The 11,149-nt window shown below is 39.9% G+C and overlaps 1 long non-coding RNA gene across 1 annotated transcript; it reads left to right on the top strand.

Moving 5' to 3' along the window:
- Positions 1–6,241: 6,241 nt before the first annotated feature.
- LOC113067504 (uncharacterized) lies at positions 6,242–8,180 on the top strand. Its single transcript, XR_003279383.1, has 3 exons — positions 6,242–6,901; positions 7,144–7,293; positions 7,418–8,180. It is a non-coding gene; the product is annotated as an uncharacterized LOC113067504 (long non-coding RNA).
- The last annotated feature ends 2,969 nt before the right edge of the window (positions 8,181–11,149 follow it).

Consider the following 11,149-nt stretch of genomic DNA (forward strand, 5'->3'; position numbering starts at 1 on the left):
CTTTGCCTGGTGACAGATGGGTGCCGGTTAAGTTGATTAACCCATCCAATAAACCTGTAACTTTAAGACGTAATGCCAAAATAGCAGATGTTCTCCCGTTTTAGCAGTTGAAGACCTCGATATGTGGCCTGGACATGATGATGGGGGAACTGTGAATGTGCAGAGCCAAGCTGTCTCCTCTAGCACAGGTGCAGTGGTTAGTTCTCCTTCTGGAATTCGTGAGGCACTGCAGGAGCTTGGTCTTAGCGATCTCGATATTGAGTCGTGTGAGGTCACTCAGTACTGGAAAGACAAGCTTCTGCAGTTGATCCAAGGATATCAAGATGTGTTTTCTAAACATAAGTTAGACTGCGGTAAAGCCAAAGAGTTTGTCCACAGGATTCACTTGTCAGATAACCGCCCGTTTAGACTTCCGTATCGACGCGTTCCCCCTGCTCAATATCAGAAACTGAGAAAAGTGCTCTCTGAGATGGAAGAGCAAGAGATTATCCGCAAGTCTTGCAGTGAGTGGGCATCCCCGTTGGTCCTGGTATGGAAGAAAAGTGGTGATCTTCGCATTTGTGTTGATTACCGCTGGCTTAATGCCCGAACCATCAAGGATGCTCACCCCTTACCTCACCAAGCAGACTGCTTGGCGGCCTTGGGTGGAAACGCAGTCTTTAGCGCGATGGATCTCACCTCCGGCTTTTATAACATCTCGATGGCGGAGGAGGACAAAACCTTACTGCCTTCACCACACCGATGGGGCTTTTTGAGTTTAATCGCTTACCGCAAGGGCTCTGCAATAGCCCCGCTAGCTTTATGCGTCTGATGACGAACATCTTCGGTGATCAAAATTTCTTGACGTTACTCTGTTATCTTGATGACCTACTTGTGTATGCCCCAGATGAAGGTGAGGCCATTAGGAGACTCGAGATGGTGTTCAGTAGGCTCCGAGAGCATGGGCTAAAATTAGCCCCCAAAAAATGTAATTTCCTCCGGAGAAGCGTGCGGTTTTTAGGGCACATCATTGACAGTTCAGGGGTAGCAACCGACCCAGATAAAGTCAGCGCTATCGGAGCGGTAACAGAGACTGATTTGATGATGGAGGATGGGGTAACCCCATCCCAAAGGAAAATTAAATCTTTCCTTGGGATGGTGTTGTATTACCAGAGGTTCATCCAAAATTGTTCTGCCATTGCGAAACCCCTGTTTGCCTTAACAGCCGCACCAAGGGGTAAGAAGCCTCCGGAGAAGGGTGCTTCATTCAGGAAGTTGAGTCCTGGTGACTGGAAAGAAGAGCACAGTAGGGCCTTCCAGCAGTTAAAAGGTGCTCTGATGGATTCTGTGGTCTTGACGCATCCTGATTTTAGCAGCCCATTTATTTTGTCCACTGACGCGTCCCTGGACGGGTTGGGTGCTGTGTTATCGCAGGTTGCAGAGGGTGAGACTAGGGCCCGGCCTATTGGCTTTCGCTAGCAAAGCTCTTACACGCGCTCAGGCCAAGTATCCTGCTCACCGCTTAGAGTTCTTGGCTTTGAAGTGGTCCGTCTGCGACAAATTCAGCCACTGGCTAAAAGGGCATGATTTTGTCGTATGGACGGACAACAATCCCTTAACTTACATTCTCACTAAGCCCAAGCTCGACGCGTGTGAGCAGAGGTGGGTTTCCAAGTTGGCACCCTATCGTTTCAGTATCAAGTACATACCTGGGAGTAAGAACATAGTAGCCGATGCCTTAAGTCGTCAACCCTACGTCCACAACCGGGTCAGTCAGAGGCTGCTGAATGAGCCTTACAATAAATTGCTTGAGGAAGCTGAACAATTTGAGAAAGAGACCGTGCAGGACGCGTTTAGGCTTAGTGCTGGTATTCAGAGCATCGAATGTTCTCCTTGTGTAATGTCATGCCATTGTCCGCTTTCTAGTGCCGAGGTGTCTGCTGTGTTAGAGGGTCATAACGACTGGGAAGCAGGGGTTGAATCGAGAGCTGTCTCTTGGATTGCCCAAGACACCCAGTGTTTGTTGCCTCCTGGGCAATGCCCATTACCATGTCTTCTCATTAGACGAACTTCGAGACCGACAGCAACATGATCCTTGTCTGTCCAGGGTCCTGTTTTATGTAAATAGGGGCAAGAGAGCCTCTCGTCGTGAGCGTGCTGGTGAAACGTATAAGGTGCTCAGGATCTTGAAGCAGTGGGACAAGTTAAAGATACTTGATGGTGTACTTTATCGTGTAACCAAAGATAATCTGACAGGAAAGAAGCTGTTACAGTATGTTGTTCCCTCTTCTTTGATCACACAGGTCATGACCGGCATTCACGACGAAGCAGGGCACCAGGGCCAGGGTAGAACAATGCACCTGGCAAGACAAAGGTTCTTTTGGGTCGGGCTGGAATCTGATGTTCGCAGATATGTAAAGTGTTGCAAGCGCTGCGTTGTTAGTAAAACACCTGAACCCGAAGGCAGAGCCCCACTAGAGAGTGTGAGAACATCAAGTCCAATGGAGCTGGTATGTATAGACTTTTGGACCGCAGAAAGTTCAAAAGGTCGTAATGTGGACGTGTTGGTAGTAACTGACCACTTTTCTCGGATGGCTCACGCTTACCCATGTCGTGACCAGTCGGCAAAACAGGTAGCACGTCAGTTGTGGGATCGCTATTTTTGTGTGTACGGTTTTCCTGACAGGATCCACTCGGATCAGGGGGCAAATTTGAGAGCCAACTGATCCGAGAGTTGCTGCAGGTTGCTGGTGTGAAAAAGTCCCGAACAACTGCTTACCACCCGATGGGAAATGGCCTTGTTGAGAGGTTTAATAGAACCCTAGGCAGCATGATCAGAGCGCTCCCGGCGAGGTCTAAGGAAAAGTGGTCCCAGTTGCTCCAGACACTGACCTTTGCGTACAACTGTACCGCACACGAATCCACAGGTTATGCTCCATTTTACCTGATGTTTGGTAGAATCCCGAAGCTGCCCGTGGATGTGATGTTTGGCAACGTTGTAAGAGACTGTGAAATTGTTGGTTACGACAAGTATGTAAAGAGGTTAAAAGATGATCTAAAAGAAGCACTTACAGTTGCTCAGAAAAACATTGATGCCAGTCAGCAACATCAGGCTGAGTTGTATAATCAAAGGGCAAAAGGTCTTAACATTGAGCTGGGTGATCAAGTTCTGCTGGCCAACAAGGGTGAGCGTGGGAAAAGAAAACTGGCAGACAGGTGGGAGTCCACGCCCTATAGGGTAGTTGCGCTAAACCCACAGTGTCACATTTACCGTATACGTAACACCAAGACAGGTCAGGAGAAAACTGTTCACCGCAATTTGCTGTTGCAAGCAAACTTCCTTCCACTTGAGTTTGGGGAATCTGAATCATTTGAGGACAGTGGTGAATCTGCCCTTAGCAGTAGAAGTTTATCAATGGATGTTGTTGGTTCTGCATCTGATTTGTGTCCTTTGTCGGAACGAGTCGCCAGTTGGGTTGAAAGGACCGCAGTTTCTGATGACCCTCAGCAGAGGTTGTCCTGCAGATCTGAAAGCCTTGAATCATTGAACGAAGTCTTGGAGTCAACCGGACATGAGCAATTAGCTGCAAAGAATGATTGTACCAAGGTGGAAAATACTGTAAGCAGTCCAGATGAAAGACAGAGCCGCGATTCTTGCAGTTCTGTTTCTGAGGCAATTGGCCATAGTGACCATAGCGGTTCACCTCTTGGAGCTGTTGAGCCACCTCCTGGTTCAGGGGATATGAGAGTTCGGACCAGAGTAGGTAGGATTGTGAAACCAGTCAACAGACTGATCGAGAACATGACTCAATCTATCAAAACTCTGAACCCAGTTAGTGGGGTTGTAAGATCATTTTTGAGATGAGAATTTTTGTCATTTTGAGTTTTAAAATACAGCACATCTGAGTCAGTGTATTTCAGTATGTTGTCGTTCCAGATCAGTGATGAAGTTTCATCTGATATGAATGGTGTTTAAGGCACCTTTTGCAGGTGGCTGCGGTAGGCCTGATCAACCTGCCGCACTCACCTTCCCTGAGAGTGGGAAACATTTTGTTGCAAGATGTTCTGGGAAAAAAAGGTGGTTTAATGACCTCAGTTTATACTAGACCCTGTAATAGTCAAAATTTGTGAAGTTCAGGGCGGAGAATGTAACTGGTGTGTATAATTGACTCAATTTAATTTGCTTTCTTTTAATTCCTATATTGGACTATTTTTTTTTTTATAAATTCTATAAGTTTCATAATAAGAATGGGTTAGTGAACTCCACAAAATTTTGTTAATTTATTATTGTTTGCAGGTTAAAATTACATAATATTAGATTTGGGGAACTTTTTCTTTGGATTCTGTCTGGGGAGGGAATTATATCAGTGGAACACATCCGGGGTTTTCCCCGCGTGCGATGTGCGATAGCCTCAGTCCACCTGTGTGCGAGGCTAAGGAGCACATGTATTATTGAGCTCTCCCTGTAATTGACTCTGGTATGATGATATTTCTTGTCCAAAATGTGTATTTATCGCTGGATTAATGTGATTTATTCTATACTAGTACTTGATTGTATTAGTTATAATGAAAATTTATATTTTGAGGTGTTATTTGACCTTAACGATGTGCATTGTGACGTTAACTAATTAGCATCATATGCTTAGTGTGCCAGAGAGGGAGAAGCGGTCGCCTTTTGATCCACTGATTATTTCTTCTCACTACAGGTATGTTGATTAATTGGTTCTGTTTTATAAAAGAAAAGAGATTTAGTGACTGTGAATGTATTCAATGTAGAGTGTTATGGGAGAAAATCTGATTTAATGACTCATGCAGTGCTTGACGCACGTGGTGCGGCCTACAAATAGTACAATGCTAAATGTATTAATTGATTAATTTTGATATGTAACATAGGAATACTGATTTATTCATACAAATGCTATTATTAGTTTTATTTCACTGCAGTGTGTTATAAATAATAATGTATAAGTAATGTATAAATACTGGAATCAATGCATAAGTTAATGTTATATAGATTTTATATCCAATGTAATATTGTAATCTATTTATTGTAATATTTTATACCCTTACCTTGTAATGTATTAATAGAAATGTGATGTATAAGAAAGACAGAGACATATTGTAAACAGTATAATTTATTTTTCATAATTGTATAATCTCAGTCCACCTGTGTGCGAGGCTAAGGAGCACATGTATTATTGAGCTCTCCCTGTAATTGACTCTGTGTGCCAGAGAGGGAGAAGCGGTCGCCTTTTGATCCACTGATTATTTCTTCTCACTACAGGTATGTTGATTAATTGGTTCTGTTTTATAAAAGAAAAGAGATTTAGTGACTGTGAATGTATTCAATGTAGAGTGTTATGGGAGAAAATCTGATTTAATGACTCATGCAGTGCTTGACGCACGTGGTGCGGCCTACAAATAGTACAATGCTAAATGTATTAATTGATTAATTTTGATATGTAACATAGGAATACTGATTTATTCATACAAATGCTATTATTAGTTTTATTTCACTGCAGTGTGTTATAAATAATAATGTATAAGTAATGTATAAATACTGGAATCAATGCATAAGTTAATGTTATATAGATTTTATATCCAATGTAATATTGTAATCTATTTATTGTAATATTTTATACCCTTACCTTGTAATGTATTAATAGAAATGTGATGTATAAGAAAGACAGAGACATATTGTAAACAGTATAATTTATTTTTCATAATTGTATAATCTCAGTCCACCTGTGTGCGAGGCTAAGGAGCACATGTATTATTGAGCTCTCCCTGTAATTGACTCTGTGTGCCAGAGAGGGAGAAGCGGTCGCCTTTTGATCCACTGATTATTTCTTCTCACTACAGTAAAGGAAAGTGCTAAATCTCACCGAAGAGTGGTCGTGTGGTCTCTGTGTGTGTGAGGGTGACCTGTCCAGACATGCTACACACGCGCATCATTCATATGAGAAACCCAGCCGACTGGAGCAGCTCGAGAACGATTGAAGATTAGAGGCTTTATTCATAATTCCTGGTAAGTTCACTTAATTATACTTAAGAAATATATCCTTTTATATTTATTTAAAGGTGTCATGAAATGAGAAACCAAATTTGCCTTGATCTTTTGGAATATAAGAGGTCTTTGTACCATTAAAACGTCCCGCAAGTTTCATAGCTTAAGACGTCCTCCCCATTATAAACGAACCATTTATTTAATCAAGCTCTAAATACAGCTCGTTTGGGATCCATGGTAAGAAGTGACGTCACGGTGCGAAGTGACGTTCCAGCCATTTGCATATGACCGCCTCCAGCACAAGACAACTACGCTCATTTCGTGAGCAAACAGTGTTTGTTCTATACATTTTAAGGATGACTGTTTTGAGAACAAATACCAATATGATGCTGGCTTTGCCAAAAAACTGTTGCTCAAAGACAAGGCCGTGCCGACTATTCTGTGCTCAACAACGACGATGCAAACTGTAAGTAATGTATTTAAAACTTTAAACTACTTTTTAAAACACAATTTTAAATCACATTCAGGATGTTCACATCCATGATGATCCATTATACCAACAATGTGAACATTCACATCGAGTGTCTAAGGGCAGCAGGAAACACTTCAAACCTTGTGAGTGTATAGTATTTCATATTATTACCATTACCAATCAAAGTGGCTGACTGTTGTTCATCTGTGTGTCCCACAGTGCTAATACTGTTTCCATTATCCTTCACACAAATTAATACATACTACTATTCCAGGTTCAAAACCACTTTACAGAGTCGAAAAGGTGCGGATTAACAAGAGTCCTCAAAGATGTAGCCAAGCTCAGCCCTCACTTCCAGACCTCATCCTTGGAGGCCTTTCACAGTGTTATTTTACGCTTTGCCCCCAAAAGTGTGGTATTCCCTTTTATTGAATGCTGTGCAGGTATGCAAAGCAAAGTTGTATAGAAGCATCTTATTGACAATTAATAAACCATAATGTCTGATTATTTCATAATTTTATGTAATACAGGAAGACTAGCATAAGCTATAAAGTAATTTGAAAAGCAGTTATTACATTTTGAATGCCTAGTCATTTCTTATTATTTACAATTTATCTTAAAAAAATAATAACACTATGTCACTCCTACTTTTTAGTAACTACATGTTTTTTTTCTGCTGTTTTAGGTTATATTTGGCTGGCATGCATTTCAATGAAAATTCAAACCGTCCAAAGGCTACTACATCATCTGGAAAGCCAATGTACAGACTTTTGTTCCCCAAGGCTAAAAAAAGGATTGTACACCATAAAACCATTGACATCCAACCCAACGTACTGTAAGTTTGAACAGATGTTTTAATTAGTAATTTACAAAAAAAAAAAAAAAAAAAAACTAAATACAATACAATACACAAAAGTGAATAGAACTTAATTTACAGTATTTCAAAAAAAAAATTCCAGGCTACGTCTACAACCTGATGACACTGCTTTTTGAAAAGGTTCTGCCAGATCCTTTTCCCTACATGGAGGAACTGCATAAAATTACAGTGGCTGACAGTCTATGCACACAGTATGACAGACCTTCATTGGAGGAGGCCATTGCTGAGCACGTATCAAGGTTTAGTCAAGGGGCAGTTTGAATCCGACATAGCTGCCGGTATATACACAGGACAACACATGATGGTATTACAACCCTGATCTTTCTGCCTAGATAGCCCCAGCACCAACTGACAAAGCTTCTGTAAGCCAAATGCCTGTAGCGCCCGATGGAAACAGAGAAAAGACATTTCAAATTATACATTCAAAAGGTGTTTTGTAAAGTGTTGTGTGTGTGTGTGTGTCTAAACGATTGTTATTTGAATATATATTTTGTTACAATAAATATTTATCCATATTAACATAAAACTATTGTGTATGTCAGTTTTCTTACTGGTGTAACCCTCTGAGTCTCAAAGGACCATAGTCTGCCCTGTAAATGTTATGTGCATTCTGTAACGAATACAAATTTAGGCAAACAGGTTCAAGTCCCGGATGATGAATCATACAGGTAGGTGGTACTGGTGCCTGGTTAATTCTTCTGACAACCTATTGAGAAGGCTATTGAGTTTACAATTGTAGTCCAACATGTATGACATGTAATACTCAAACATGCAGATTAACTTAATTATTATTATTTGTCTTTTATTGTGTGCACATACTTCAGGGGTCTACATGCAGCATTTATGTTCTTGCTCAGTGGGCATTGCACCACAATTGCCACAAGTGGACCTGTGAATGTTTAAAGCAATCATAAATGTATTTGATATGACACCTATTTATGTAGAATTGTCATTTTAAGGGTATTTACAATATTACTTTTAATCACTGGCTAATATAAACACGTTTGTATAAGAGAATCTTGAAAATATGTCGCCTTTCTAGTAGGCCTACATGTGATAGAAAATTTAAAATGTTGCCTTATCAATGCTGCATCTTCAAATATGGCCTATGCATGCATTTTTGTCCGCGGTACACCCTATCATTTCATTGAAATTAGGTAAATAATGTTAAACTGTTAGCAAATTCAAAATAGTTTCACTTTCCATGTGGACACGGGCTGATCCAGTCTTCGTTGTTGTGGTGATGGTTCATTTTCCTCTGATTCCGGCTCAAACATATAAGGTTTTATCATTGCAAGATCCATCGCTTCGAATGCATCACCCGCTGCTAAACAGTTACGCTCAATCCGCAAATGTTCCGGCTGGGGGTGTTAATAATTGATCCATAGGCACTGTCGTTAGCCAATCATAACAGTGGGCGTTAACACTGAACTCTTAAAGGGGAAACAACCCAAAAACAGACTGTTTGAATCAAAGGATGAGAAACAGGGTGGGAAAATGTCAAAATTCACTACATTTTAAAAGGTTTTTTTTTTTTTTTACTATAGTAATATTATAATTGCACATAGGGGACCATAATAATCAAATAAAAAAACCATGTCATGACCCCTTTAAGTTAATGTATATGCGATTTCATGTCACAATAGCCTCCTATCCTGACATTTAGTGGCCTTGGTAACTTCTGTGCAGTAAACTGGGAATTGCTATCATAGCATAGTTACGCCAAATGTTTGATTTTTGGAATTACAATTTTCTTATTGAGAGCATCTAAAAGTAGTGTTTACCTATCTTAAAATAAAGCTCAATGCGAACGATTGTCATAGTAACTAACGTTACTATCCATCTAAATAACCGACAACAGCAAAATTTGAAATTTCATTCGTTTATATGTGTTCAACTATCCCATATTGACTCGACGCCTTACTATAATAAGTGAAAGACATCTTTATATGCCTGACTGGACAAGTTAGCCTGATTTAAAAAAAAAAGACTGAGGAAGCATCGAAAGGCGAGACTGATTCTGATAATATTAACCTTTCATTCAACATCAAAACACGCTTAACCGCACACATAAACTCAAAATACATGAGGTAAATGTTCAACTGTTGAGTTTATTCATAACATATAATATAAGAAGCATCACAAGTGAGCTGTTTTGCTGAGTATCAGGATTGCAAATACATAGTTCAATAAACAATAGTGCTTGGGCGCCGCGTTTCATTCCGGGACGTGGCGGTCCTGCTGGGACATACTGTACATCAAGTCGAACGAGAAGAAGCAGAGTTAGGAGAAAGAGAAAAGATGGTAAAATCGTGAAAAGGTTGTGGGATTTATAGGGATACGCTAAAATGGATGCCAGGGACCGGTATGTGGACAAAATCTGCACTATTAACGGTTTGGATCCATATGAAATTCCCAACAAAGAGTGGAATACCAACGGAGACTTGCTGCCGCACTTTTGCATTACAGATATATTCGGCTACCTTGTTTGTTTTGTGAGAATAGTTCCGAAGCTACAAGTCATTGAAGTCTCATGTACAGTTCACAAATGGATGGGTATTTTCCTGTAAAATATCCCGTTAGCCCCTCCATCAGACCGGTCAAGTCTCTGTGTTGTTGTGCTGTTGCTACTCCTGGTCCTTCCAGCGAAACAGATGTTTTCAAAGCATCGTTTTGTTTACTTGAAAGCAACCTTAGCGTGATGTTGGGCTTTTTACGATAGCGTGGTTGTTGTGAGAGCACGATTTCACGCAAATCTGTAACTAAAGTCACGTTAGACCTAGCTTCACAAATCGCTTAACGTTAGTTAATGCAGCAGTTTTGTTTTTGCTGTCAGCAGAGGGATAGCAACAAAAAGATGAATGTTGAAACTTCCCGTATTTTGAAGGGAATGAAGAAATTTCCCTTATTTTCAATGTTGACTTAAGCTATATAAATTAGTATTCAGATGTTATGTTCTCCGTGATCGCGCCTCCAAGCAGGAAAGCATTGTAAAGTTAATCCATTCTCATTTTATTTTCCCCATGGCGATTATGTGATGCACTATTACACCCCACAATACAGCAACGGTTTACCATGGTTGAAATAGATTTTTAATTAATCAGATTAAGACAGACGGATGAGAGGGAGTATGTCTAAACACTGCGCAGTAGACCGAGTAGCAGTAAAGGACGCTATCAACGTGGTGGTCACGCCAAGTAATGACGTCATGACGCCCAAGCCCTATTAGTTAACAAGTTGCTTACTTTTTTAGACACAATATTAACTGTTGTTGTATTTCACCAATGAATATAATTCCAAACAAAGACAAAAGCAAAACTATTTTGCTCATTCTCAAATCAAAACTCAACTGTGTTTTTGCTAAATGATTCATCTTTTTGAACGGATCGGTTCAATGAATGACTCATTTGATTCACTCATTAAGTTATTTACTGCCACCTAATGGCGGATTAGTTTCAGGTTTAAGTAGCATCGCATTTTTCCAACATTTATTTATTGCATTTTCAAATTTCATATCATTACACAGTTGTAATTTTGCACTGTTAATTATTTAATTTGATTGGTGGTACAGTTCTACAATGTAATATTACGATTTATAATTATAAATTATATAAACAAACTATAAATTATATAATTTATAGTTTGTTTATTCTAAAATATATGCCTTTTGGGTGTTAATTTTGGTCTCATTTACAGTACATAATGCTTTAAAGAAATCACAAGATTATTTTCTTTTTTTCTCGTAGGTGCAAAGAATAGCAGCTGATGTGGAGAAATGTTCAATGCTTCAAGACTCTGAAGCTGATTTTATTAG

Source organism: Carassius auratus, linkage group LG28B, assembly GCF_003368295.1.
Source record: "Carassius auratus strain Wakin linkage group LG28B, ASM336829v1, whole genome shotgun sequence".
Taxonomy (NCBI): Eukaryota; Metazoa; Chordata; class Actinopteri; order Cypriniformes; family Cyprinidae; genus Carassius; species Carassius auratus.